This window comes from Canis aureus, chromosome 4 (genome assembly GCF_053574225.1).
Source record: "Canis aureus isolate CA01 chromosome 4, VMU_Caureus_v.1.0, whole genome shotgun sequence".
Taxonomy (NCBI): domain Eukaryota; kingdom Metazoa; phylum Chordata; class Mammalia; order Carnivora; family Canidae; genus Canis; species Canis aureus.
Genome location: NC_135614.1, coordinates 52,216,134 through 52,243,910, shown reverse-complemented (window position 1 = coordinate 52,243,910; position 27,777 = coordinate 52,216,134). Strand labels below are relative to the sequence as shown.

At 45.0% G+C, this 27,777-nt stretch overlaps 2 long non-coding RNA genes across 2 annotated transcripts; both read right to left on the bottom strand.

The window, feature by feature from the left end:
* Positions 1–1,354: 1,354 nt before the first annotated feature.
* Positions 1,355–19,413, bottom strand: LOC144311888 (uncharacterized). The gene is made up of 3 exons (XR_013377376.1): positions 19,276–19,413; positions 4,586–4,719; positions 1,355–3,140 (listed from the first exon to the last, which is right to left on the bottom strand). It is a non-coding gene; the product is annotated as an uncharacterized LOC144311888 (long non-coding RNA).
* Positions 19,414–23,667: 4,254 nt separating this feature from the next.
* LOC144311887 (uncharacterized) lies at positions 23,668–26,781 on the bottom strand. Its single transcript, XR_013377375.1, has 2 exons — positions 26,203–26,781; positions 23,668–25,421 (listed from the first exon to the last, which is right to left on the bottom strand). It is a non-coding gene; the product is annotated as an uncharacterized LOC144311887 (long non-coding RNA).
* Between the last annotated feature and the right edge of the window lie 996 nt (positions 26,782–27,777).

Genomic DNA, 27,777 nt, shown 5'->3' with positions numbered 1-27,777 from the left:
TTGTAGGGGGTTTCATCACAATGCCTTTTTATTATAGTGAACTATCAGAATGGACTGGTTCAACACACATGTAAAAGAAACTGAAGACTATCCATAAAAGTATTAACTGTGTCATCAGAGTGGTAGGATTATGGGAAATTTTCTGTTACTTGTTATTCTAGGATATCTGTATTTTCTAAGTTTTCTGTAAGAAATGTGCATTCCTTTTATAATCAAAAAAAGAAGCCAATGTTATTTTATTTTTTTACGTCGCATTATATACTTACTTCCGAGAGTGACCTTCCATTGAGTAACAACTCACAGTACTGTGCTGCTTTTTTGTTGCTGTTACTGTTCTGCATAGCGGTGTTATCACCTCTCTATGCAGGGTCCAGTGAAAGAATAAAGGCCTTTCTTCTTCACTAATTTGGACTCCTCTTTTCCTAAACTTTAGCTCTCGCTTACCAGGAGTTCAGATAGATGAGACAGAGGGAAGTAGAAGCTTGGCTTTTCTCCAGGAACAATTTTAAGAGGACTCTAAAAAAGCATGCATACTCTGCTCTCCTTGGTGTATCATCCTCAGGAGACTCTCGTTTTCCCAGGATCTCTGAAGAATAAAGAGACATTGCACTGATGGTTTGGGTGGTGAGTCACTGTCCACAGGTAGAAATGGTGTCAGTGCCCCCCTCTGGTGCCTGGCAGGGGAGCAATGCTACTGGAATGTTCTCTTCCCGCCACCACACCCCACCCATGCCAAGAAGGATTCATTTGTTCATTCATTCATTCATTCATTCATTCAAAACCAAACTTTCATCAAGGGCTTTACTCTGAGCCAATTAAGACCTTCTCATCCCAGGACACCTGGGTTGCTCAGTGGTTGAGCGCTTATCTTCGGCTCAGGGTGTGATCCCAGGGTCCTGGAATGGAGTCCCACATTGGGCTCCCCGCAGGGAGCCTGCTTTTCCTTCTGCCTAAGTCTCTGCCTTTCTCTGTGTCTTTCATGCATAAATAAATAAAATCTTAAAAAAAAAAAAAAAAAAAAGGCCCTATCTTCCCGAATCTCTGAAGCTCACAGGCTGGGACCCAGATATTCAGGGCAAGACTATCGTCTACCTACAACTTGCCCAGGTATAAAATAAGGAAAAAGAAAATTTCTCTGACATTTTCCATCTTCCTCAGAGGACAAGTCAATCTAATATTATCAAGTGCTCACTTTAACTTTTCTTTCTCTCTCTCTTTTTTCCATAGGATACAAGCTCTCACATTACAAGTATATATGGTGAATTGAACATCTTCTCACTCTGGTTCCAGGGCTCATTCTCTTCCCCAAGGAAAACTGGAGCCTTATGGTTCTTTCCACAAGTGATCTGTGCATTTATTAACATAGGCATTTCTGCCTTTTTCCTTGTACACAAATGACACCATATGGTACACATCCTTCTACACCTTGTTATTTCCTTTTGGTTCCATGGCTGTGGCCACAGAGCTGCACAGTTATCCCATGTCCCAGAGAATGGATCCATCATAAGATATGTAACCAATCTTCTCCTGGGCATTTAGGTTGTTTCCAGCCTTTTGCTGCCATGACCACCCTGCAGTGGCAGGGGAGTCAGTGATATAAATTCTTGAAGTACTCAGCTTTTCAGGGGCAGATAAGCATATACTTTGAGTAGTGTTTCCTTTGGGACTTAATGGTGTGCTTTGCTCCATTTAGGACCTAACTCATGAAGGCTGGCTCTGTTTATAGGGACAGAAGGAAGACATCTGGACCATAAACCTAGAGACATAAGCCGTGTTTACTTACCACGCTGGTCTTTTACCAGAAACCATGCCAACACCTTCAGACTGGTTCTAGCTGTGTGCTGTACATAGTCAGAAGAACATTGGCTAAATCCTTTATGTTCCTTGACTAGAAATTCTTTTTTGTTTGTTTGTTTGTTTTTGATTTTTTGACTAGAAATTCTTGAGATACAGTTCTACAGATTAGGCCTGAGAACCAGGCAGGAAGAATAAAAGGCAGCATTTTGCAAACAGAGCTCAAAACCTAGGACATTTGTAAAGCTGGCCCATATCACTGCTTTTAACTAAAAAGGAAAGGGAGAAGATGAAAAAGTAAAAAATGAAATGAATCCCTCTCCTACTGGAGACCAGTTCACATGTGTGTGACCTATGCGGTCGTACAGGCCTGTGCTCAGAAGGGCTTGTGCTTGGTTTAATGCTCTACCATCACCACTGGAAATTCTTAAGTTTTACCTTCAAAGCCCTGTTTGTAAATGAAGCGTGAGTGGACAGTGGAGCATGCACACGAGCCCGAGGAGACTGCTGTTCCTTGCTGCCCTTCACATACGATGCTCTCTGTGTCCCAGAGCACAGAATTCCAGTGGACCTACGAGGCATGGGAGTTCCTGGAGGCAACCCCCAGAGGCCATGCTTTCCACTTGAACTAGAACTTGCTCTGAACACAGAAAGAAAGTATACCAGTTTCCTAGGGCTGCTGTAACAAAGTACACAAACAAGGTGGCCTAAAACAACAAAAATGTATTCTCTCTGCTTCTGGAGAAGTCACTTTTCTTTTATTTTTTTTTCTTTCTTTCTTTTTTTTTTTTTTACATTTGGTAATGTTTAATACATGGTAAACATGCTTTAAGGATGGGCAGAATGGCATAGGGCCAAACGCGGGAGTACGTGGCACTGTGGGGAGCTACAGGTCTTTTCCCACCAAATGAGGTAGCTCTGAAAAGAGCCTTTGGTTTATGGGGTGGTCAGAGGGCCCTGAGGCAGCTGTTCATTGGCATCCAGTGTACCGGATGATGGCCTTGGAGGCCTGGGACACGGTGTGTTTGCTAATCCCTCGCGCCCCCCCCCCCCGGCCCCGCACCCCCGGCAGCAGCAGGTGCACAGCGGTCTGGGTCTCCCTGAGGGTGATGGTGGAGCGCTTGGTGGAGCAGGCCAGGCGAGAGGCCTCGACGGATGCGCTCGAAGATGTCCTTAAGGAACGAATCCGTGAAGCTCAGGGCCTTCTGCGAGAGGCTCAGGGCGTGATCCTGGAGCCCGGGATCAAGTCCCACGTCGGGCTCCCTGCATGGAGCCTGCTTCTCCCTCTGCCTGTGTCTCTGCCTCTCTCTGTCTCTCTGTGTCTCTCATGAATAAATAAATAAGACCTTAGAAAAAAAGTGTAATACTGTGATTGTAGTCAAACAAGAACAAATGCAGTGAAATTAGGAACCGTTAAGTTAACTTTCTGCAGCATTTCTACTGTTATTGTAGGAACTAAATACACATGAGTGCACATAAGCTATGAAACATGAATTGTATAATTTCAGGGATCTGCATATAAATTAAATACTATTATTTTTGCATTGAAAAGTGACATTGCCCGTATAAAGATGAATAGTAAAACTCATGCTAATAGTTTACATTTTTCTTTGTTTAGAACATTAACTGGCAACTAAGAAAATCTATGACAAGTTGAGAGATGGCAGGAGAAAGGAGAAACCTTCATATTTTACTGCCTTTAGTAGTACATTTCCCTGCTTTCTGAGCAGGGGCCCCCTATTTTCATTTTACACGGGGTACTGCAAATTGTGTAGTTGACCTAGCTCCCACCCCTGACCCCTCTGAAGTCTACTCCAGAGGAAATCCACTGCTATGGTCTGAATATTTGTGTACCCCCCAATTCGTATATTGAAACCCTTACACCCAACAGTGATGATATTAGGAGGTGGGGTCTTTGGTGATTAGGTCATGAGGCTGGAGCCCTCATGAATGGGATCAGAGACCCCAGAGAGATCCCTAGCCTCTTCCACCATGTGAAGACACAGTGAGAAGGTGCTGGCTATGAATCAGGAAGTAGACTCTCAACAGAACATGACCATACTGGTACCATCTTGATCTGTGTTCCTAGCCTCCAGAACTTGTGAGAAATAAATTCCTATCATTTGTAAGTGACCCAGTCTGTGGTATTTGTTAGAGCACCCCAAATGGACTAAAATACTCATTTATATTTCCTCCCGAACATATTCTATGCTTATCATTTAATCTGAACTCACCCCTCCCTCTCCATGGGCAACATTTGAGGGAAAATTTTCCCTATTTCTCCCCAACATTATTGTTTACCGTCATATAGTGTAGGCTCCTTGAATACAACAAGCACAGTGCCTGATTTAAAGGAGGTGATTGGGGAGTACCTCAGTGGCTCAGTGGTTGAGCATCTGTCTGCCTTTGGCTCAGGTTTTGATCCTGGGGTCCTGGGATCGAGTCCCCATTAGGCTCCCCACAGGGAGCCTGCTTCTCTCTCTCCCTGTGTGTCTGCCTCTCTCTGTGTCTCTCATGAATGAATGAATGAATGAATGAATGAATACATAAATAAAATAAACGAGATGGTTGGAGTGCCTGGGTGGCTCATTTGCCTTTGGCTCTGGTCATGATCTCAGGGTCCTGAGATTGAGGCCCAGGGCTCCTTGCTCAGCGGGCAGTGAGCCCCTTCCCCTCCCTCTACCCTTTCCTCTCTGCCACCCCAACCACTCCCCCCACTGCTGCTTGTGCCTTCTCTCAAATAAAGGAGGTGGACTGGGACGCCTGGGTGGCTCAGCAGTTAAGCGTCTACCTTTGGTTCAGAGCGTGATCCTGGAGTCCTGGGATCGAGTCCCACGTTGGGCTCCCTGCATGGAGCCTGCTTCTCCCTCTGCCTGTGTCTCTGCCTCTCTCTCTCTCTGTCTCTCATGAATAAATAAATAAAATCTTTAAAAAAGAAAAAAAAAGAGGTGGTCAATACAGGTTTACTGCGCTAGCATATAAATGAGGGACATATAGATAGCAGAGCTAATGAGGCCTGAGACTTCAGGTTGGTAAATCCCCGTTTTTCATGTGAGACCCAGGAAGCTGTGTGACTGTGGACATTTATGCTCTTTGAACCTATTGTTCCTATTAGCAAAAGGGAGGAACTACTCTTTCCTTAAAACTGTCGTGGCTGTGAAAAGAAGAAACACGAAGGAAAGTACAGACTGCTTGCTAATGTTTGTCATTCAGAATAACAGCAAACATGCTAGAAACTTCCTAGAATGTTGCTCTTTAGAGCTTGAAGCTCTGTGTAAACTAACTGTGGGGATGTGGTGAGCCGCCTTCTTCCCATGGTCCTCAGTTTCTCCTATCAAAGGAAGGGATGGAATGGGATGGTCGGTGAAGAACACAGACCTCAAGGCTTAACGAGATCAAGACACTTAAGTGAGAGAAGCTTGCTGAGGAGAAGCAAAGTCTCACAGCTCTCCTGGTCTACCTCCCCTGACCTCTCACCCCTGACATGCTTGGAAAGAGAGATAGGGATCGAGAATTATTTTTCTCTGTGAGGGCCAGGGGCTGAGGTGCCAGGGTGAGGCAGGGAAGCAGTAGAGAGTGGGGGATTGCTGTGAAGACAGAGCCTGTGGCACATCCAAACCAAGAAGCCCTTTCAATATCCTCTGATTGTTCTAGTTCTAGTATCTGGGCCTAGTATTGCCAGACTGTAAGATTTTTCAAGAGAAAGAAGAAATTGAGATGCCCCTTAATTTTTACAACATTGGCTTTAAAAAAGGAAAAAAAAAAAAAAAAAAAGCCATGTGGCCACACCTGGCATCAGCCCTAGTTTGTGAACTCAGGAATGAGTGTGTGGTAAGGAGCCCCCCAGACTGACTAGGAGTCTGTGGGGGACAATGGAGCAAGACCCTCAGAACAACCCAGACTTCAGGAGGAGGAAATAAAAGCAGCCATTAACTTCAAAGCCCCTGAGCCTGCCAGACCCCCCTCCTCTGACAGACAATGAGCAGGAAGGAAACTGAGACCAGGGACAGTAAAAAGCAACCAGGCGAGCTTGTTGAGGCCTGCAGGTGGGGCCTTCAAGATGGGAAGGTCCTGGCTGCCAGCAGCAGGGCGCCAGGAGGTCACCTTCTGTGAGGTGCTTCCTAAGCTTCCAGGTGGGCAGAGAGCTCAGGGGGAAGGGCCAAGAATGAGGTTAGCAGCCACTCACCTGGAGATCCTGAGGCCAGAGGGTAGGAGGGGAGGGGAGGCTGGGCCATCTTCTATTTAAAAATTTTTTGATTACACAAGTTTCACTCTCCTCCTAAGCATGATTAAAATATTACTTAGGCCCTCAACAACCCCAGCCTCCTCCCAGCACCAGGCAGCAGTGTGATATCACATGGTTGATATACTTGGGGGGGGGGCGGGAGGGTGCACATAGCCTGGGAGGGCAAGGAAAACCAGATCAGAGACTCCAGGTGGCCGTGGTGGAGGAGGTGAGAAGAGGCCAGGTTCGGAACATATTTCGAAGTGAAGGCTAATAGGAGGCCCTGCCTATTAGACCAGATGTGGGGTGTGAAAGAGGGGAACCAGGAAGGCCTTCAAGATTTTCAACCTGAGCACCTAAAGTCTGAAGTGTTTGTTTATTGATACAAGGACCTCAATCCCAGCACCACAAAAGTTCTGCTGTTGGCCTTATACTTGGCCTTACTTCTTTTTAGTTGTTGCTCTCAGCCAGTGACTCAACACCAGGTTCCTCATCAGCAAAATGAGAATAATGACAGCACCTCCTTTGTAGAGCTATATGAAGATCAAGTGGTACATACAATGTCTGGTGTGTACAGGGCACTGAACAAGTGTGAGCCAAAATTACTATTTTGTTATTAAGTTGTAATCACATGTATACATAGTGTGTGTCCTGCTCTTTCTAAGCCCCAAATCGTCTTATGAGCATTTTTCATGAGATACCTTAAAAATATCTTTCAAAAATATTTGTAATGGCTGTATAATATGCTATCATCTGGATAAATCATTATTTATTTAACCAGTCTTTTATTGTTGGATATTTTAAACTCTGAACAAGAGCTATTGGTAACTCTGACATCGCTTCCGGTTTTTCTCTGTGTGTTCATGTGTTATGAACAGCACTGAGTTAAAAATCCTAAAAACATACTTTCTTTATGCTTCTCTAGTTATATCTTGAGGATATACTCCTTGAAGTGAAATTGCTGTGATAAAGGGTATAGACAGTTTTATGGCTTCTGAAGTACGTTATAAATTAACTTCCAGGAAGATTCTATCAAAACACATTCCTGTCAATACAGTGTTAGAAAGTGACGGCTTCCATGACCCCTCACCAAAACAAAGTCACCATTAACCAAACAAAACAAGGAAAGAAATATATATTAGATTTTCCTTCAAATTGATTATGAAATTGAATATATTGTTTTAGTTCACATTTCTTCGCTTTCCAGTGAGACTGGAATTTAAAAACGTGATTATCTGTCATTTGTATTTTTTCTGCAAACTGTTCTTTATCTCTCTTTCTGTTGGCATATTCAAGTTTTGCTATATACTAAAGCTAACAAGGATTAGTCTGTCGGATTTATTGCAAATGTTTTTCCTGCTTTCTTTATATTTTATGTTGGGTTTTTATAACTTACAGGACATGTATAGTCAAACCTCTTTTTCCTTCCTGAGAGATAGGCTTCCAGAACACGTTGGTATACGTGTTCAAAGGCACCTGGGAATCCAATTGCAGGCCAGCCTCTGCCCTAGCATGACCATAGGCAAGTGACATCTCCTTTCAGATCATAGCTTCAATGATGTGTGTGTGTGTGTGTGTGTGTGTGTGTGTGTGTGCGTGTGTGTAGGGGGGTGGTTGTTACGGTTAGACCTCTGAGATCCCTCCCAGCTCTGGCATTCTATGATTGTAGGTTTAGAGCTAGAATTTGATTCTGAACTCAGAACTGCAAGAAACCTTTACTGCCTATTACAGCAGTCTCTGTCTTGGGCTTCTGTGACAAATTATCATAGACTAGGGGCCTCAGACAACGGATATTTATTTCTCACAGCTCTGGAGGCTGGAAGTTTGAGATTAGGGTGCCATCATGGTTGGGTTCTTGAGAGTTCTCTTCCCGGTTTTTAGATAGCTATTTTCTTTCTATATCTTCACATGGTACAGAGAGAGAGAGAGCTCTGATCTCTTCATCCCCTTAAAAGAGCACCAATCTCATCATGGGGGCTCCACTTCTATGACCTCATTCAAACTCAATTACTTCCCAAAGGCCCCACATCTAAACACCATCACATTGGGATTGGGACTTTAACACATGAATTTTGGGGGAGGATACAAGTGTTCAGCCTATAGCAGTGTCTTTTTTTTTTTTTTAAGATTTTATTTATTTATTCGAGAGAGAGAGAGAGAGAGAGAGAGAGAGGCAGAGACACAGGCAGAGGGAGAAGCAGGCTCCATGCAGGGAGCCTGATGTGGGACTCAATCCTGGGTCTCTAGGATCACACCCTAGGCCAAAGGTGGCACTAAACTGCTGAGCCACCAGGGCTGCCCTAGAGCAGTGTCTAAATTGGTTTTCCATTTTTGATCCCTCCAGTCTCCAATCTTAACTTTTTTAAAAGATGTTATTTATTTATTTGAGAGAGCACGGGTAGGGGGGAGGTGCAGAGGGAGGGGGAAAAGCAGACTCCCGGCTGAGCAGGGAGCCCAATATGGGGCTGGATCCCAGGACCCCGAGATCATGACCTGAGCCGAAGGCAAACACTCCACCCACTGAGCCACCCAGGTGCCCTCAGGCTCCCATCTTAAATGGGTACTGCTAACATCAACCTTCCCTGGGCTGGACCCCATCTCCTTGGTAGTCCTTGATCTCCTTTTCTGCTTCCCAGCCTTATCACCTGGTGCTTTCTGTCAAATGAATATTTGTGGTTCTCTAAATATTTTTGCTCATACCATTGCCTTTGCTGGGAATGCTCCCACAGTATAAATTTTACATAGAAAAATATTACCTTTTAAACTCCAGTTAAACACCGGCTCCTCCTTAAAGACTTTAACAATTATTTCCTGGTCCAGAGGAAATTTTCTCTCTTGAACTACAGTATTTTTCACCTGCCACATGTATGTGTATTATGATTATTGATATCAGGTCTCAGTTCCTGAACAGAAGCACACAAACTTCCCAGGCAATATATGACAGCCACTAAATTAGTGAGTGCAGACTGGCAGCCCATATAGTATTTTTAGAATTGGGAAATTTCACATAAAATCCCAACTCCAGGGCAGCCTGGGTGGCTCAGCGGTTTAGCGCCGCCTTCAGTCCAGGGCCTGATCCTGGAGACCCGGGATCGAGTCCCACATGGGGCTCCCTGCATGGAGCCTATTTCTCCCTCTGCCTGTGTCTCTGCCTCTCTCTATCTCTGTGTGTGTGTCTCTCATGAATTAAAAAAAAAATCTTTTTTTTTTAATTTTTTATTTATTTATTTATGATAGTCACAGAGAGAGAAAGAGAGGCAGAGACACAGGCAGAGGGAGAAGCAGGCTCCATGCACCGGGAGCCCGACGTGGGATTCGATCCCAGGTCTCCAGGATCGCGCCCTGGGCCAAAGGCAGGCGCCAAACCGCTGCGCCACCCAGGGATCCCAAAAAAAAAAATCTTAAAAATAAAAATCCCAACTCCATTTCTCTTGAAAAATCAAAAGATTTGGATTACAGTCCTATGGAGCAGGGATCAGCAAACTACAGTCCAAAGGCCAAATCTGGCCTGTCATTTGTTTATATAATAAAGTTTTATTGGAACACAGCCACACTCACTCATGTATGTATTCTCTGTGGCTATTTTTATGCTACACAATGGCAGAGGTGAGTAGCTGCCACAGAGATGACATAGCTCACAAAGCCTATTTACTATCAGGTCTTTTACACAAAAGGTTTGCTAAACCCTACTGTAAGGCACCAACTGTGGGCCACTATAGAGGCTACCTTTTAAAAAAAATTATTTATTTATTCATGAAAGACAGAGAGGGGCAGAGATGGAGGTAGAGGGAGAAGCAGGCTCTCCGTGAGGAGCCTGATGCGGAACTCGATCCCAGGACCCCAGGATCACGCCCTGAGCCGAAGGCAGACAAGGCAGATGCTAAATCTCTGAGCCACCCAGGTGCCCTGAGGCTCCCTTTAAATGGCTCACTCTCCAGTTTCTGCCAGGACATCCACTACTCACCCTTAGATCAAACCTGGGCAGTTGCAAGTATTTATCTTACCCTCTAAGGCTTTTGAACCATTGCATTTTTCATTCTTATTAAACCTCTAAATCATACCCTACACGGTGTGAAAACCATTATGCCATATAAGCAAGGCAATCTCTAAAACATACCTAGAGGGTGCCTGGGTGGCTCAGTCAGTGAAGCATCTGCCTTTGGCTCAGGTCATGATCCAGTATTGGGCTCCCACTGAGCAGGGAGTCTGCTTCTCCCTCTGCCCCCCCAACTACTCGTGCTCTCTTTCTCTCACTCTGTCTCTTAAATAAATACATAAGATCTCAAAAAAAAAAAAAAGTACCTAAAAACATTACATTGCCAACACTAAATTTGATGATCAAGACTAAGAGTATTCCTCAGTAACTAGGCTACTGATAAAGTAAGTTCTTGCAGTTCAAAGCTTAGGGGCCAAAGTCCGATGTGCCCAGGGTTGATATTCCAGCTGTACCCCCAGTGAGCTGGGTGACCCCAATAAGCAAGACTGAGTTTGACTTTCCTCACCTACAAGTGCAGACCACAGGCAGTCGGCTGGCTCAGTCTGTAGGGCATGTGACTCTTGATGTCAGGGTTGTGAGGGTTGTGAGCTCAAGCCCCAAGTTGGGCATAGAGGTTACTTTAAATTTACGGGCGCCTTGGTCACTCAGTGGGTTAAGCATCTGACTTCAGCTCAAGTCATGATCTCTGGATCTCAGGATGGAGCCATGTATGGCTCTCTGCTCAGCAGGGAGTCTGCTTGTCCCTCTCCCTCTCTCCCTCCACCTGCTCGTGTGTGTGTGTGTGTGTGTGTGTGTGTGTGTGTGTGCTCTCTTTCTCAAATAAATAAATAAATAAATAAATAAATAAATAAATAAATAAATAAATAAAATCTCTTTAAAAAAATTAAAAATGAGGATAATGACTGTAACTACCCCTGGAATGGAGAAAGGATGAATTAAATTCCTTCAACTAGTATTTACTAATACCTACTCTCTGTCTGGCCCTGTGCTGGGCTTTTGGGATGCAAGAGGGAACAGAAAGGACAGTCTCCACTCACCAAGAACTTACAGTCTAGAGGGGAAAATGGGTCAGGCAGCAGACCTCGGGGCCTGTGGTGCAGCCCACCTCTGAGTTTAGCCACAGCTGTGTTGGGAAGTGCTGACTGGCCCCTGGCTGCCAGGCCCCCAAAGCAGCCAGGTTCCAGAACCTGGCAGTCAGGGAGTTCATGCTCCAAAGGCAGCCCTCCACCAATGGGGATGAGAGCCTGTTAATGGAGGCTTCAGCCTCCCACCTTTCAGCAGAACAACTCTGAGGTATTCCATATGCTTCCCACAGTCCTGGTGGGAACCCACCCCTCCCCTCAGTAGTCAGGCTAACATTCTCACGCTGACTTTGCACTTTCCTGTTGCACACTCCCGGCTTTCAGGGAAATTCAAAGTAGAACAGACGTTTTAAAAAAAGAAGAAAGAAAAAATACAAGAAGGTAGTGAGTATCATGCAGTACAAAAGAAGTCATCAGAGGCCACATGACGTTGGGGTCATGGAAGGCCTCAGCTGAGACCTGAAGGACAAGAAGAATCCAGCCATGCGTGGTCTAGGAGAAAGAATAATCTGGGATGGAAGGAACAGCTGGTACAGAAGCCCGACGCAGAAGTGTGCTTGGCCTGTTAAAGAAGAAGGTGAGTGAACTAGGAATTTAGTGGGTGAGGAAATGAGGTGGAGAGGAGGCCAGATGGTAAGGGACCTCATAATCCAGGAACATTATTCTAAATGCCATGGATGAGAGGTCATAGGAAGATTTTAAGCAAAGGAGTGACACAGATTGATCTGCCGTTTTGTGAGAGAGGGGGTCGGGGGGGAGGGATTGAAAACAGGACTCCCAACCATGATGGTGGGTGCTGACGGTGGCTTGGACTAGTAAATTTGGGATACATTTTACAAAGAACAATGGCAAACACAAATAGTGCCTACTGTTTGCCAGACACTCTTCTAGCAACCCTCTACAAATTAATTCAGTGTTCACAAAATCCCGGGTAGATGGGTACTATTCTTAGCCCCATTTTACAGATAGGGAGACTGAGGCACAGGAAGACTGTGACTTGTCTAAGGTCACCTAGACCAAAGATTTGAACCAAGACCATCTGGCTCCACAGGCTAGGCTCTAACTGATGCACAGGAGCCCACTGAGGCATTGGATGTGGCGAGGAGGAAGCTTGGAGTGCAGCAGGCCCCCAGAGCTTCAGGTGTTCTGTTAGGACTGCCTGTCCCTCCAGCCTCCAGACCCCCACTGCTGGTGAAGAGGGGGCCACTGACCTCTCTGTGCTCCAGGCAAGACTCCATCCCTCCTCTCCCCAACATTCACGGCCTCATCACCATCGTGATCTGCCTTGGACCACATCAGGACTTAAGCCCTCTTCAGCCTGGGCGTCCCCTCCCTTCCCAGACTCAGATCCTCATGCCAGCTCCTCCCCAATCCTCTCTCCATCTCCTGCAGGGCCCTTGCCCAGTCATGGGCAAGATCCCCACACATCCTCAGACTCCTCAGTGTCCCCTTCACCTTCTTGCTGTCATTTCTGTGCTGTACATTCAAATCACTTCTGGGCAACGGGCAGCCCGGGTGGCTCAGCGGTTTAGCGCCGCCCTCGGCCCAGGGGGTGATCCTGGGGACCTGGGATCGAATCCCATGTTGCGCTCCCTGCATGGAGCCTGCTTCTCCCTCTGCCTGTGTCTCTACCTCTCTCTCTCATATGAATAAAAAAATAAAATCTTAAAAAAAAATCACTTCCGGGGCTTGAAAACACATCAAACTCCAGGCACCTCACCAGACTAAATAAATTAAAATCTCAGAGGGTCCAGGTGCTGCTCTGGTCTCCCAAGTCGCCAGCTGTTTCTAATTTGCACCTCGAGAACCACGGACACACTTTGGCTCTGCCAGGAGCTCAGTTTCCCCAGCTGCTCTCTCTAGTGATGGCACTGCCATTCCTGCCTCTGCCCCATGGACCTGCAGTGGGGGGCTCCTCCTTGCTCCCCCTTGTCACTGCCCAGACCTTTTTCCATCATCATTCATGAAACCCTCTGGCTTTAAGCCTCCTGTCATCAGAGTACAGCTCTCCCCACCTCTCCTTCTTGCAGTCATCACCTGCCACCAGGTCTCTGCCTTGTTGCTTGAGGATCTTAGCTCCTGGCTCACTGTCACTTTCCTAACCAGGTCCTGTTTGAAGTCTTGGTGTTTTCAACACCCAAGAAGACAGATGTCTGCTCCAAGACTCTCATTCTATGATCTTCTGTCCTCCGATCACCCTGTCTTCCACCCTACCTTGGCCACCCCTTGCTAGAGTCCTACCCTACCAATAACCTCAACTTCTAGTTCACTCCCTCTAGGACTCAGCCTCCAGGGATCCTCGAAGTCCTGGATCCTGCCACCTCTCCACGGTCTCATGTCCTCTCTTCTCACCTTGTCCACATTCAGTTCCAAACTCAATCGGTCAGACCACTCCATTGCATCTATCTTTAACACAATTGCCTTTCTCATGATTTGTAGCCTCCATTTGGCTAATTTTCAACCCCAGTTAAATCCACCTGCATGTACTGGGCTTGTCGGGTGGTTCTCAAGGGTGGTTCCTGGATGACAGCATCAGCATTACTTGGGAGCTTGTCAGAAATGCAATTCTCAGGCCCCGCCCCAGACCTACTGGATCAGAAACTCTGGGGCAGCGGAGTAGGGCAGCGGTCTGCATCAGCAGCCCTCCAGGTGAGTCTGCTGTGGGTGCTCAAGTTTAAGAGCCAAGGCTTGAGTCCATCTTCTCTCCCACTCCCTCGATGACTATACTTTGTCTTCTTCCTGCAAAGGCATGATACTTCCTCCCCCACCTTACATGCAATTTGCTTTCTTATTCACTGAGAACCAGAGGAAATCACAGGAACTTCCACAACACACCTCTGTCCCCTCTTACTGATCCTGTGTCCCCACACCCTAACTGCTCTCTCTTGTAAGGATGCAGAGACCTGTGTGGGCTCTTGAGACCATGGCCCAGTCACTGCCCCTGGTTCAAGCCACCACTAACTCTTGGCTGGATTTTGGCGAAAGTTTCCCAACTAGTCTCCTTACATCAGCCCTTGCTCCACCACTTTGCATCCACACAGCAGCCAGAATCTTCTCATCAAAAGGCAATTCACAGCTCTCCTTTGCTCAAAACCTTCAGTGGCTCCCCATCTCACTCAGAGTAGAGGCCAAATTCTACCTATACTCATAGGCTCTACATGATTTGCCCACCTCTCTGTTTCCCCCTTTGATCTTGTCTCCTCTGCATGATGCTCCCCCTCCCTCCATCTGCTACTACCACACGGGGCCTCCTCATTTTCCTCAGACATTCTGGGTATACCCCCACCTCAGGGCCTTTGCACTTGCTGTTCTTCTTGTTCCCAGATATCTGGTCAGCTTTCCATATCCTTCAAGTCATTACTCAATTCACCTTCTCAGGGAGCCTTTCTTGGCCATCTATTATAGTTTCAATTCCCAGTTACTGACACTTTAATCTCTCTCCACTGCTTTTTTTTTTTTTTTCTCCTAATATTTACTACTGATAGACTATATATTTGACTTTTTCAACCTTGTTTACTCTGTCTCCCCAGGTGGGACATAAAGTCTGTGAGGACATGATATTTTACACTTTTTTTTTCACTGTCTCAGTGCCCAGCTGAGTGTTTGGCACAGAAAGTGAGCTAATCCCATCAATTTCTTTGAGTATTCTTGTTTACCCTTTACCTAAAACCTGGCTCCTTTCTGAGAATGTTCTTCCACTGTAGCTCCCTTACATTGGATTTTTCTTCTCCTTAGATTGGATTTGTTTTCTATTCCAATCCCCTTATACCAAAGGGTAGGTGAATCATTCTGATTCCTTCCTCCGTAAACCCCTACTGCTTAGAAATTCACATCATTGGACTAAACCATCTTGTCCCAATGTCCTGTGGCCCAAGGGCATTTCCCCTCATTTCTTGAGGACGTGAGGCCATGCCTCACTGTCTCACTATTCTGACCACTGCCTTATCATAATTCTTGCTGATTTAATTATTGTGGGTTATTATCCAAGACCCAAGACTCTCAGTTCCTGAGATCTTCTCCAATGATCCCATCTTCTACACTCAGCCCAGACCCTGACTTTGTTATTTCTAATAACCATAAACCATCCATTTCAGGCATCATACACTGTAACTGCCCACCTATCTTTCCAGCTCTCCCCTCTGGCTCCTCAACTCCAACAACCATTCTATCTCAGTGGGCCCTCCATCCATTGACCTTTTCATTGTCCCACACACCCACTATCAGGCCCATGCTTGTTTCTGCACACAGCAGACTCCACAGCTTATCATTAAGCCTATTTGTTGTTCAGACACTCAACTCTGCTGCTCTTTCTCACTTCATGACTTCCCCCTGGCAAAATTCCAGTCTTGCAGAGAATGCAACTGTCATCTACTCGGCCCCTGGGCAACTAGATGTTGCAATAAAAAACAAAGAACCATGCTGAAGACCTCACTTTAAAGATTTATTGAGAGAGAGAAAGAGAGAGAGAGCAGAGGGAGGAGCAAAGGGAAAGAATCTCAAGCAGACTTCCTACTTCTGCCGAGTGCAACTTGGTGCTCGATCTCACAACCCTGAGATCATGACCTGGGCCCAAGTCAAGGGTTGGATGCTTTAACTGACTGAGCCACCCAGGCAGCTCATGAAACCCTCACTTTAAATTGATAATAAAAGCTATATTCTTTCTGCTCTCTATGGAAAGGTACCAGTATAAGTGGTTTCCATAGAATAAGTCATTTAATCCTCGTGGGAATGATTATCATCTGCATTTTCAAGTTGAGGAAACTGTGGCAGAGAAAGATCAAGGGACTGGCCCAGGATCACACAACCAAGTGGAAGAATTATCATGGAACCCCGGCAGTTCAGCTTGAGACTCCACACTCAAAACTACTTCACTGGCCTCTCAGGTCTGTGCGCTTCACAGGGCCGCTAATGCACAGCAATCACCACCTTTCAGTAGGCCAGGCCGTCTCAGACCAGACCAGACAGACCAGGCTTCAGATGCACCAGGAGGGCTTGTTAAACACAGATGACTGGCCCCATTCCCTGGGGTTCTGAATCCCTGATAAGAAGGGGTGGGCTGGATCATTTGCATTTCTAACAGTGCCCAGATGAGGCTACTCTGCTGGTCTGAAGACCCTTGTGAGGACCATGGCCATCATTTCCCACCTTTTCCCAACCTCTAACACCTTGTCCCCATCCTCACTCTTGACCGCTATGCTGACCTGGCCTCCTAACCTCACTGGGAAAACAGGAGTCATCAGAAGAGAACTTGCACAAGTTTTCCTCCTAGCCTATCTGTTGCTTTCTCTCCTGTTGTTATAGACAAGCTGTCTCGCTGCCAGGACACCCCCATCAGTATAGAAACATGCTATAACTTCTTCCATCTTAGGGAAAAAAATTTCAAGTCTCTCTCTTTGCTACCTCTCTTGGTTTTCAACAAAATCTTTCTCAACAAAACTTCTCAAAATAGTCACTGCTTGTAATTTTTTACCTAGCATCACTTTTATTTTTTAACATTTTATTGTGATAAAATATAGGTAACACAGAATATGCCCTTTTAAATATTTTAAGTGTATAAATATATTAGTGTGTATGATCCAATGGCATTAATCATATCCACACTGTTATGCAACCATCACAACACTGTTTGCAAATCTTTTCCTATGTAGAGGAAATCCCAAAGACTCCACAAGAAAGCTACTAGAACTAATCAAGAAATTCAGCAAAGGTGCAGCCTCCTGTTGTCTCTTGAATCTTTTTCAACCATGTTTTGCCTCTAATGGCTCCTCCTCCCAAATGACTCTTTCTGAAATTTCCCCTGAGCTCCATCTTGCTAAAACCAATGGTCAACACTTGGTCCTCATCCTACTTTTCCTGTTGCATCATCTGACATGGTTGATCAAGTCTTCCTTTTTGTAATAGCGTCTTCACTTGGTGCTACAGACTGAATGTATCCCCCCCCTCAAGTTCATATGTTGAAACCTAATCCCCAGTGTGATGGTATTTGGAGGTGGGGCCTTTGGGAAGTGATTAGGTCATGAGTGTGGAGCCCTCATGAACTTGAGATTAGTACCCTATGACAGAGACCCCAAATAGCTCCTTGCCCCTTCTACTCTGTGAGGACATAGCAGGAAGATGGCTATGAACCAAGAAGTGGGCTCTCACCAGACACTGAATCTGCTGGCACCTCAATCTTTGGGTTTCCAGATTCCAGAACCATGAGATAAAAATTTCTGTTGTTTATGTTATGACATACCTGACGTATGATACCTGGTCACAGTAGTCTGAATGGACTAAGACACTTGGCTTCCAGCATCATAGTCCATTGGTTCTCTTCTGCCTCTATGGGAGACAGGCAATATGGCCTTAAGGCAAAGAATGCCACCAGCCACCAGAAGCTAGAAAAGACAGAGAGCAGATCCTCCCAGAGATTTCAGAGGGAGCATGGCTTTGCTGACACTTATATTCAGACTTCTGACCTCCAGAACTGTGAGAGAGCCAATTTCTGTTCTTTTAAGTCACCAAGTTTGTGGTAATTTGTTATAGCAGTCCTATGGAACTAATAGAGATGTCTAATAGACATCTCCAATTTGATGTATCCGGAACAAAGTCTTCCCTTCCCACCCCCTCACCCTCTGAACCTGTTCCTCCCACACTGCCTCTGCCACCTCAGAAAAGGGCAATTCTAGTCTTTACAGTTGCTCAGGCCAAACCTTTCACTTTCTACCACAACCTATATTCATATCATCAGCAAATCCTGTTGGTTCTACCTTTAAAGACAGCATCAAACAAATCAGGTCACTTCTGACCTCCTTCCCTGCAACCACCTGCAGCCAAGCCACGATCATCTCTTGCTTGGGTTTTTGCAATCATCTTCCATCTCTCTGATTTTGTCCTTGCTCCTTATGGTCTGTTCTCAAAACAGTAACTGGAGGGATGCTGTTAAAATCTAAGTCGGACTTTGCTGCTCCTCTGCTTGAAACCCTCCAGTGGTCCTCCAGCTCACTCAACATAAAAGCCAAGTCTTTACAAGGTCCTACAAGAGAACAAAAACAAAAGCAAACAAAAAACCCAAGGTCTTACAAGAGCCTACACGATCTGGGCCCCTGTAACCTCTCTATCACCCCCCACCCCTCTCCCTCCCATCACTTGGCTCCTTGAACCAACTGTGTTGTTTCCCACCTCAGGAACTTTTCACTGAGAATGCTGAGGGTCTGGGAGGGAAGCTCATAGAAGTGCTGGGCTGCATTTTGTGCTATTTGAGATTTGAACACATGAATTTAAAGTGAGACCAAATGAAAAAGAAAATAATAATGTGAGACCGATTGTCACAGTTTTGTCTCTTCAACGTTCAGTTGGGAATAAGTGGATGGAGAAAGAAGAGGTTTGGGCGTGGCCAGGTAAAGTTTTGCTGAGGAAGAGTAATAGGAAGAGAAGATATGGACATTAAGGCCATTTATGGAAGGGAGTGATTATACTGTCGACCATGAAATCAAACCTGGATAGGAAGAAATTAGATTAGATGATGAATAGGATGCACTTACTATAAGACCCGACGCATTGTTAGGGCTCAGTAAGCAAAAGCTAGTATCACCACAAGTCTTTATCCTAAGTATGGTAAAACCTAAGAAAGACCTGGCAAAATTATTTTTTTAAAAGATTTTATTTATTTATTTATTCATGAGAGAGAGAGAGAGGGGCAGAGGGAGAAGCATACTCCTCGCAGGGAGCCCAGTGTGGGACTCGATCCTGGGGCCCTGGGATCACACCCTGAGCCAAAGGCAGACCCTCAACCACTGAGCCACCCAAGCGTCCCAAGACCTGGCAAAATTAACTGCAGTACTATACTCTGCTGCAGTATTTGTGATTAAACCTAAGTCCCTATAAATAAGAGATAGCTTTGAAAATAGAGCAATTAAATTCAAGACAAAGATAATTAACAAGTATACCTGTATCTTAGGTATAAGTACCTAATTTTATATTTTATATATATAATATATATAATTATATATTTTAATACATATATAATAAATTTATTTTAATATATTTAATACGTAAATAAAAAGTATATTTTTGAGTTCACCACTGCCAGAGTGAAAAGTCATAACTGCTTTCAACACTAAGAATTCATAATGAGCAGCCTGCCAAAAACACATCCAAACACATCCTTCAATTTAAATACATAAAGCCTTGCTTACCCTGAAAGAGTTTTTAGCCTGATGATATGGTGGCATTCTCTTTGATGTAGGCCTCATCTTACAAATCGTTACTGACTTGCTTTCAGGGAGACATTAATGCTGACATAGAAAGTGCCTTTTCATCTGTTACCCATATCTGCCAGGCGGCAAGCTGTGGTTGAGTAATTGGAAACACACAACCAAATGGATCAACTTTATCAATGTGTTCTGGGTGCCCAAGGCCATGGCCCATTTTCCTTCAAGTTTCAACGGTATTTAAAAATTTGGCTAAGGAAAACATTTTATTTCTATGTTTGTGCAGATAGAGAGATGTTCATAAGTAGAATGTCAGAGTCACATATATTTTAAAGGTTAAAGCATATCAGCAAAATTTAGGAGCTGGGCCACAGAGCAAAAAATTCAACAGATGGTAGTTGTGGTAGGAGGCTCCATCTGCCAAGCCAGGGTCCCGCTAATTTAGGATTAAGTTGAACCCTCCTTGTCAGCACTGTGGTAGAGGGAATGCTCCCAACATTTCTGAGCTAAGCACCTAGGTGGATGGGGTTGTAAGTTACTAAAATGAGGGAACTGGAGCCAGGGCCAATGGTTGTGTGTTCAAGTCTCTGATTTCATGCTGCTTTCCCCTCTTCCCCCCTGATTTTTTTTTTTAATACGCCCCCTGATTTTATACTTCTAAGTGGAGGAGCCTCAACTTTATTTATCTGCAGAGTAGAGGTGATAATTCTAAATTTCCTCAATTCTAATCATTCATTTTTAAATATTTCTGGTATTGAGAATATGTTTTAAAATTGGCCCATTTGAAGAGGTAGTGCTTATCTTTAAATGGAAAACGTGTAAAATGGAAGGGAATTATTTTTCTCTGTGTCGATTTAAAACGTAAGGAAGCAGACAGGACCTGGCTCATGAGGTTGTTGTGAGGATTAAAGTAGTGGAACTGAGTCTCACATTGGGTATACAGACTACTTAAAAATAAAAGCCATCCATCCATCCACCCGTCCATCAGTGGAAATGAGAAGTCGTATGCAAGGCATTTAGGTGTGTAGGGGTGTCTGGACCTGGGGTCGAGATGAGGTGGGGAGGGGCAGCTGCAGCCTGCTAACATCCCACCTCCCTGTCCCACGTGCTGTGAGGATTTCATGTCACTTCAGCAGAGCCAAAGCCTAGCAGAGCACAGCAAGAGAAAGGAGAGGGAGAGCATCCCTTCCCTCCTCCTCCGTGGGATTATTTCTTATCTGTAATGTGTTGTAACTAGGCTCAAGGACTTGCATTTCTCTGGAGCTGATTTCTACCCTACTCCCTTCTTTTTGTTGGTCACTATGAAACGTACTTGAGAACACTGTCAGATTTGGCCCACCCAGTCAGCACTCTGCCGGGGGAGTTGGGACCTACATTTATTTCTTGTTTACATGTAAATCATTATGTAAAACTTCTGTTCAAAACATTCCAGCTGGCTGTCCGTGTCCATGTAAAAGCCAATGTCAGGTCAGTTGTCCGTGATGCCATACGTGATCTGTGCCACCATTATTTGCTTGACCCTCCATTCTAGCCACAGTGGCTTCTTGGCCATACACACTGTGAATGCTACTGTTTCAGGCCTTTGCATTTATTGTGTCCTCTTCCTGAATGTCCCCCTCCCCCACAACACCCTCAGATATTCACATATCACCTACTAAAAGGCCTTGACTAAAAAAATAAATAAATAAATAAAAATAAATAAATAAAAAGCCTTGACTAAATGTCATTTTTGCAGTAACACCTTTTCTGAACACCTTACCAAAGTTGCAACCCACCCTCGAAGCAACTTCGTATTTTCTTCTCCACTTTATTTTCTCTCAATAGTACTCTGAGGTGTCCAACACACAATTGCATCTACTTACCTGCTTTATTGCCTATCTCTCTATCAGAATGGAAGTTGCATGAAGGCAGGAATCTTTATTCTGTTTGTTGTTTTATCCCCAGTGTCCAGAACAGAGCCTGGCACATGTAAGTACTTAGTAAGTATTTATTTACATAACTAATCTTTCTATGTTTAGCATCCCCCTTCTTCAAGTTAGGACTACTGGGCCAAAGGACTGAAGTATTTTCTTTACAGTTCTTCTGCTCAGTTGTTGTATGTATCAATGGCTTGTTACCTTTTATCGCTGAGTAGTATTCCAAGGGATGGATGTATCACAGTTTGTTCAACCCTTCCCTCATTGAAGGACATCTGGGCTATTTCCATTTGGGAGCTATTATGAATAAAGTTGCCATAAAGCATCAAGTACAGGCAATCATGTGCTTGTGAACACAAATCTTCACTTTTCTGCGATAAATGCCAATGAGCTCAATTGCTGGCTTGTATGGAAGTTCTATATTTACTTTTCAAAAGAAACTGCCAAACTGTTTTCCAGAGGGACTGTGCCATTTTACATTACCAGTAATGAAAGAGTGATCATTTCTCTGCATCTTTGCCAGAATTTGGTATCGTCACTATTTTTTATTTTAGCCGTTTTGATAGGCGCTTAGTGATTGACTTTATATTTTTTAAAGATTTTATTTGTTTGACACAGAAAGAGAGAGAGCACAAGCAGAAGGAGTAGTAGGCAGAGGGAGAGGGAGAAGCAGACTCCTCACTCAGCAGGGAGCCTGATGTGGGGCTCAGCCCCAGGACTCTGGGATCATGACTTGAGCTAAAAGCAGACACCTTAACTGACTGAGCCACAGGTGCCCCTGATATTGTGGGTTTAATTTGCACTTCTCTAATAGCTAGTGATCTTGAACATCATTTTTTGTGTGTGTTTATATACCATCTGTTTATTTTTGGTGAAATATCTCTCAAAGTCTTTTGGCCATGGTCTAAATGAATCACTTGCTTTCTTACTATTGAGTTTTAATAATTTCTTCAATATAGGGGTCCCTAGGTGATTGTCAGTTAAGTGTCTGATTCTTGATTTTGGTTCAGGTCGTGATCTCAAAGTCATGAGATGGAGCCCCCTGTCCGGCTCCCTGCTTAGTGTGGAATCTGCTTGTCCCTTCCCCCCTCCCCTGCTCCTCAGCACACTCTCTCTCTTAAATAAACAAATAAGGGACGCCTGAGTGGCTCAGTGGTTGAGCGTCTGCCTTCAGCTTAGGGTGTGATCCTCAAGTCCCTGGATCGAGTCCCACGTTGGGCTCCCTACATGGAGCCTGCTTCTCCCTCTGTCTGTGTGTCTGCCTCTCTCTCTGTCTCTCATGAATAAATAAATAAATAAATAAATAAATAAATAAATAAATAAATATCTTTAAAAAAAGAATTTCGGGGCAGCCCTGGTTGCTCAGTGGTTTAGCGCCGCCTTTAGTCCAGGGCGTGATCCGGGAGACCTGGGATCGAGTCCCACATCCGGCTCCCTGTATGGAGCCTGCTTCTCCCTCTGCCTCTGCCTGTGTCTGCCTCTCTCTCTGTGTGTCTCATGAATAAATAAATAAAATCTTAAAAAAAAAAAAAGAATTTCTTCAGTATAATAATTGAGTCCTTTGTCTCAATTGTGGTTTGCAATATTTTCTCCTACTCTACAGGCTGTTTTCTCATCCTCTTAATGGGATATTTCATAGAATAAAAGTTTTTAGTTTTGAGTTTTCACTTTTTCCTCATATAGATCATGGTTACATGTCAAGTCTAAGAATTCTTTCACTAGCCAGATCCTAAAGATTTTCTCCTACACTTTTTTCCTAGAAGTTTTAAGGTTTTACAATTAAATCTGTGATCAGTTTTGGGTTAGTTTCTGTATAAGGTAGAGTCTGCATTTAAAAAAAAAAAAAAGACTTTATTTATGAGAGAGAGAGAGAGAGCAAATATACAAGCAGGGGGAGCACAGAGGGAGAGGGAGAAGCAGGCTCCCCGAGAAGCAGAGAGCCTGAGACAGGGCTCTATCCTAGGACCTGGGATCATGACCTGAGCTCAAGGCAGATGTGTAACCACATAACCAACTGAGCCACCCAGGCACTCTAAGTCTGCATTTTAACAAGCTCCTCAGGAACGTGAAGGTTTGAGAATTGCTGGGGAGAGATTTGTGGGATTTCAACAGTGATGTGATGGTAAATGTTTCACAAGTGGCTCCAGATGGGGAAGGGCAATTTGCGGTATAAATACAACCTTCCTGGCTGATTTCAAGCTACCTGCATTATACCACTGAATGGAGCATTAGGAAGAGATGCTCAGAGGCAGACCAATATGTAGTATTTCCATGCTTACATAGATGCAGTATAGATAATTTAAAAATGTAGTAGGAGTTTGGAATATTTATTACCTTTGTCCTTAGTGTAATTTGTTTAATTTTATATTAATAACTTTAGTAATTCTAAGAGTTTACCCTGCTTATAAGCTAACAAATTGTCAGTTTCACAGGTGCCAGCAAAAGACATGAGACTCCCAGGTCAGAGACAAAGGCCTTTATTACTCACAGCAGCTGCAGTAATCAGAGTGTCAGCATTATCTTGCACTAGTTCCCTGAGCCCCGATTCCAACGGGGGGTTGCAAAGTGGCACTTGCAGGAGCAGCAGGTTGAACATAGCAGAGGAAGCTGGAGCTTAGGGGCCTGAATCTTTTATAAGATAAGTTACCATCTTTTGGCATGCTCAGAGGTAGGCATTATTTTTATTATTCTGGATAATAAGCAAATCTGTCCTTTGTTCTGGAGGGAAACAACTGTATAAACAACTTTGAGAATGAGAAGTCCAGAATGAGGAGTCAAGCGCCTCCACTTGAGAGACCAGCTAAAATGAAAGAGACCCATGAAGAATTGGCTCCCAACAGTTTCTATAATTTAATTTTAATAATGGCTGTGTTTAACTACTAGCTCACAAAATTCTTAAAGATTTAACAAGAGGCCCTCTGAAGCCAGTACAAGTTGGCTCCAGCATACCACTTTATTTCGAGGAAGAGAAAAGGAAGGGCAAAGAGGGTCAGATTCCCTTTGGGGTGATTTTGCCAGCTAGGAGCCCAGAAGCTTGGAAGTGAGGCCCCATCACTGTAGGAAGCTGTCTGGATGGTTTGTTTTCCAGAATGGTTACGATTATAATGGAAATTATAATAATGGGAATTAAAATAAAAATAGCAACTATTCTTTACTGTCTCTCAAATACAGATTCTACATTTTGGGGGCTTTTATCTCATTGAATCTTCATGACAACCCTATGAAGTAAGAATTATTGCTTATTGTCATTTAATAAGTGAAAACACTGAGACTCAGAGACATGAAGGAAAAATATTGGGCTGAGCTTGACCTTTCTGGCAAACTCTAGTTCTGAAGAGTTACAAATTCACAGTCCTAAGAGCAACTTTTCCACTCAGAACTCACTTTAGTTGGTATCATTTGTTTCCCACCTGCCTTCTCGCTGTTCTTCACTGAAGCAGGGCTCTGCGGTATAATGGCATCAGGGGCCCAGAGCGCAGATTTCGGGTCTCTGTTTGCCAGTGACATCCAGTGTGACCTTGGGCAGACTGATTCATTTCTGCTCCCCTGTTTCCTTATCTGTCAAATGGGCTGATGGTACTGCTTTGACGATCTTGCAGAGTTATCTTGAAAATGAAAGGTGAATCTAATTTGGCTCGGGTTAGAGTTTAAGCTGCATGACTTTGTACCAGCCATAAAGTCTCTGGTCCTCTAAGTTTCTTATTTGTATTATGAGGGGGACATATGTGGTTGCCATGAGGCTGTCAGATTCCATGTCTATAGATGAGATAATAGGTCCAGGAGAGCCTGGAAAAGCCAGAAAGCAGCCCAAAGATGTGAAGTAGTGGTTTTATTCTTTGCTGCCCCAAACTCCCATGGTTGTGCAGTCCCTGGGCTCAGAGAGGGTCAGGTGAGCATTTGTGACTTGAATCTTCAGACTGCTAAGTGATGGTGGTTCAGGAGGGCCTGGCCTCCCTGAGGGCAGATGAAGGTTCACCCCAGATGTTAGGGAAGAGGCATCTGGGGGGAGCAAGGGGCTCAGGCATGGCCTGTCTATGGGCTCCTCAACTCAGAGTCTGCTCTCAAACCTCTGCCAAGTGGCCAGGCCTGGGTTTCAGGTCCAGAGTTGCCAAAGGAATAGCTGGAGGAAGGTATGCTAAGCCCAGGGATCAGCAAATGCAGGGTGTAGATAGGAGAACAAACTTGGCAGGTTCAACTGGTAGCAGGCCAGTCTGGCTGGAGAGAGGAAGGGGAAGAGGTCAAATATCCATCCAGGCAGCAGCACTTCCAAGAAGCCCAGAAGCCCCATGGGGGCAGGTGAGGGATGTTCCCCAGTTCTTTTCACCACCCAGCCCTCAGGCACGGTCACCTCTGACCTCTGGGAAACCTTGGCTTTGGAGGGATCCCCCTACCTCCCAAGGCTCCAGGTGCTTTCAAAGGGGTAGATCAGTCCCCAGTAATGGGGCCAACAGCCAGGAATATCCAGCTCTGGCCACTCCCACCTGGGACTAGCTGACCTTTTTTTTTGTTGTTGTTGTTTTCTTGTCTCAGCTTGCCAATAGTCTGGGTCTGGGCCAGAGGGAAGGTAGCTGGCAGGGTTCAAGATGCAGCCTTGAGGATTTGGCTCTTGCTGCCTAGCCATTACAGCCAATGCCGTGCTACCAAGGTCCCTCGGCCTCCATCTGTCAGTTCCAGAAACCCATTCACCTTGGGAGAAAGACTTCTGGCAACACAGCTGGTGGATCATGAAATCATAGACTATCTGAGCTGGCAGGGGACTCTGAGACCACAGTGTTCAGCCAGGACCTGGCTGGGAGCTGCACCAGCTTCCCAAGTGTTTGCCTAGGCTGAAGGCAGGCGGTCTCTGCTGGGCCTCACAATCTGCAAACCTACCTGAGGAGTTTGCAAAAATTCCCAATGTCCAGGTTGATTGTAACAAAATCTCCAATTTTTAACACCCCACCCAGGTAATGCCAACGTGCAACCAAGGTTGAGGACCAGGGCTATGGTTACTTACAGCGCTTAGCGCTGCTGTGAATATAGCAGAGCCTCTGCCATCACACAGACTTGGATCTAGCTCTTGCTCTGCAACTTCTCCCACTGAGTGACCACAACCAACTTTCCAGGCCTCTATTTCCTCATCTGTAAAAAGGGCATCATAGTAATACACCTGTCTTATATGCTATTCTCAAGGCCAAAGGTACTAATCCATGAAAAGCACATGAGGCAGTGCTTCATTCTATGTAAGAGGCCAATAAATGTGTTTATTGTTATTACTTTCCCAAAGTCAGGCATTCATCAGAAGGCTGTTCTTTAGGTTAAGTTTAAATGTTTTTATGGCTGCAGGAGTGATCTTCTCAAAACACAAGTTTGCTTCTCTCACCCGCCCACTTAAAATCGTTCTGTGGTTTTCCGTCATTCGCAGGGTCAAGACAAAAGACTTCAGTTTGACCTACCAGCCTTTATGATCTAGGCTCTGCCAATCATATCTTATACCCTTTCCCTCCATGATCTGGGGAGGGGGCTTTTTTGATTGCCTCCAACTGCCATGCTTTCTCACACCACAGGACCTTCGAATGAGATGCTCCTCCCTAGAATGCCTTCCCCTCCCTGCGGCCCCCCACCCCTACCCCCAGGCTAATTCACCCTGTAGCTCTCAGCTTTGGCTTCCTTCCACTAGCAAAGCTCTCTTGACCTCTTATCAGGGCAAATCCTCACTATGGCACTCCCATAGCACTATGTCACAGCTGACGCTTTACGTTTATTTGGTAGTCATTTGTCCAACATCTGTCACCTGTGCTAGACTCTGAGCTCCAGGGAAGACAGAGACCATATCTGTGTTTTGCTCCTCCCAGTATTCCAGTTCCTAAGTCAGCGGTCTGCACCCTTGACCCCAGGACCCTTTTGCTTTTATTCTTTATTCTATTTATGCAGGGGTGGGCAGGCACCATCAGGACTCCTGTTCTCCTCTCCTCTCTGTTCCTCATAGAAGGTGGCTCCTCCAGACCCTGTGCATCCCGCCCTGGGTAGGTTCTGGTTGCATGGTGCCTGAATGGGACAAAAACTAGAGGACGGGAAGCTTTTCAGGAGTGATTCGCCCATACAGTTCTGCTGCCTGATGGGGCAGCTGAGAAATGGTTCCAGATTTAATGCCCTTGTTAGCCTTTCACTTCTGAGGCCTGGATCTCCACGTCATTAAGCTCATATCTTAAATGGTTTTTATTCGATACAGGAGCCCCAAGTGGAACATGGACTTTTTCCACGGGGAGGCCACCTTAGGTCATTGTCAGCCTCAACTTGAAGACTGCAAGGGACTGGCATGACTGGGGGTGGCTAGTTTACAAGGGCACCAGCGAAAATAAAACCCAGAGATGAAGGTGAACTCCTCGTTTTCATTTTTAATCAGGGCCAATCCGAGGGAAAATAATAAAGGAGGGGAAGAATGTTGCCAAAAGGAAAAAAAAAAAAAAAAGCAACTTGCCAAGAAGCATCTCTGTGCCTTTTCAGAGAAGTTTTTTCTAGGTTTCTGTCTCTGAAGCGCGACAAGGCGAGGGGCCGGGCCACGTCACCCGGAGCCAGCAAGCCCCTCGCT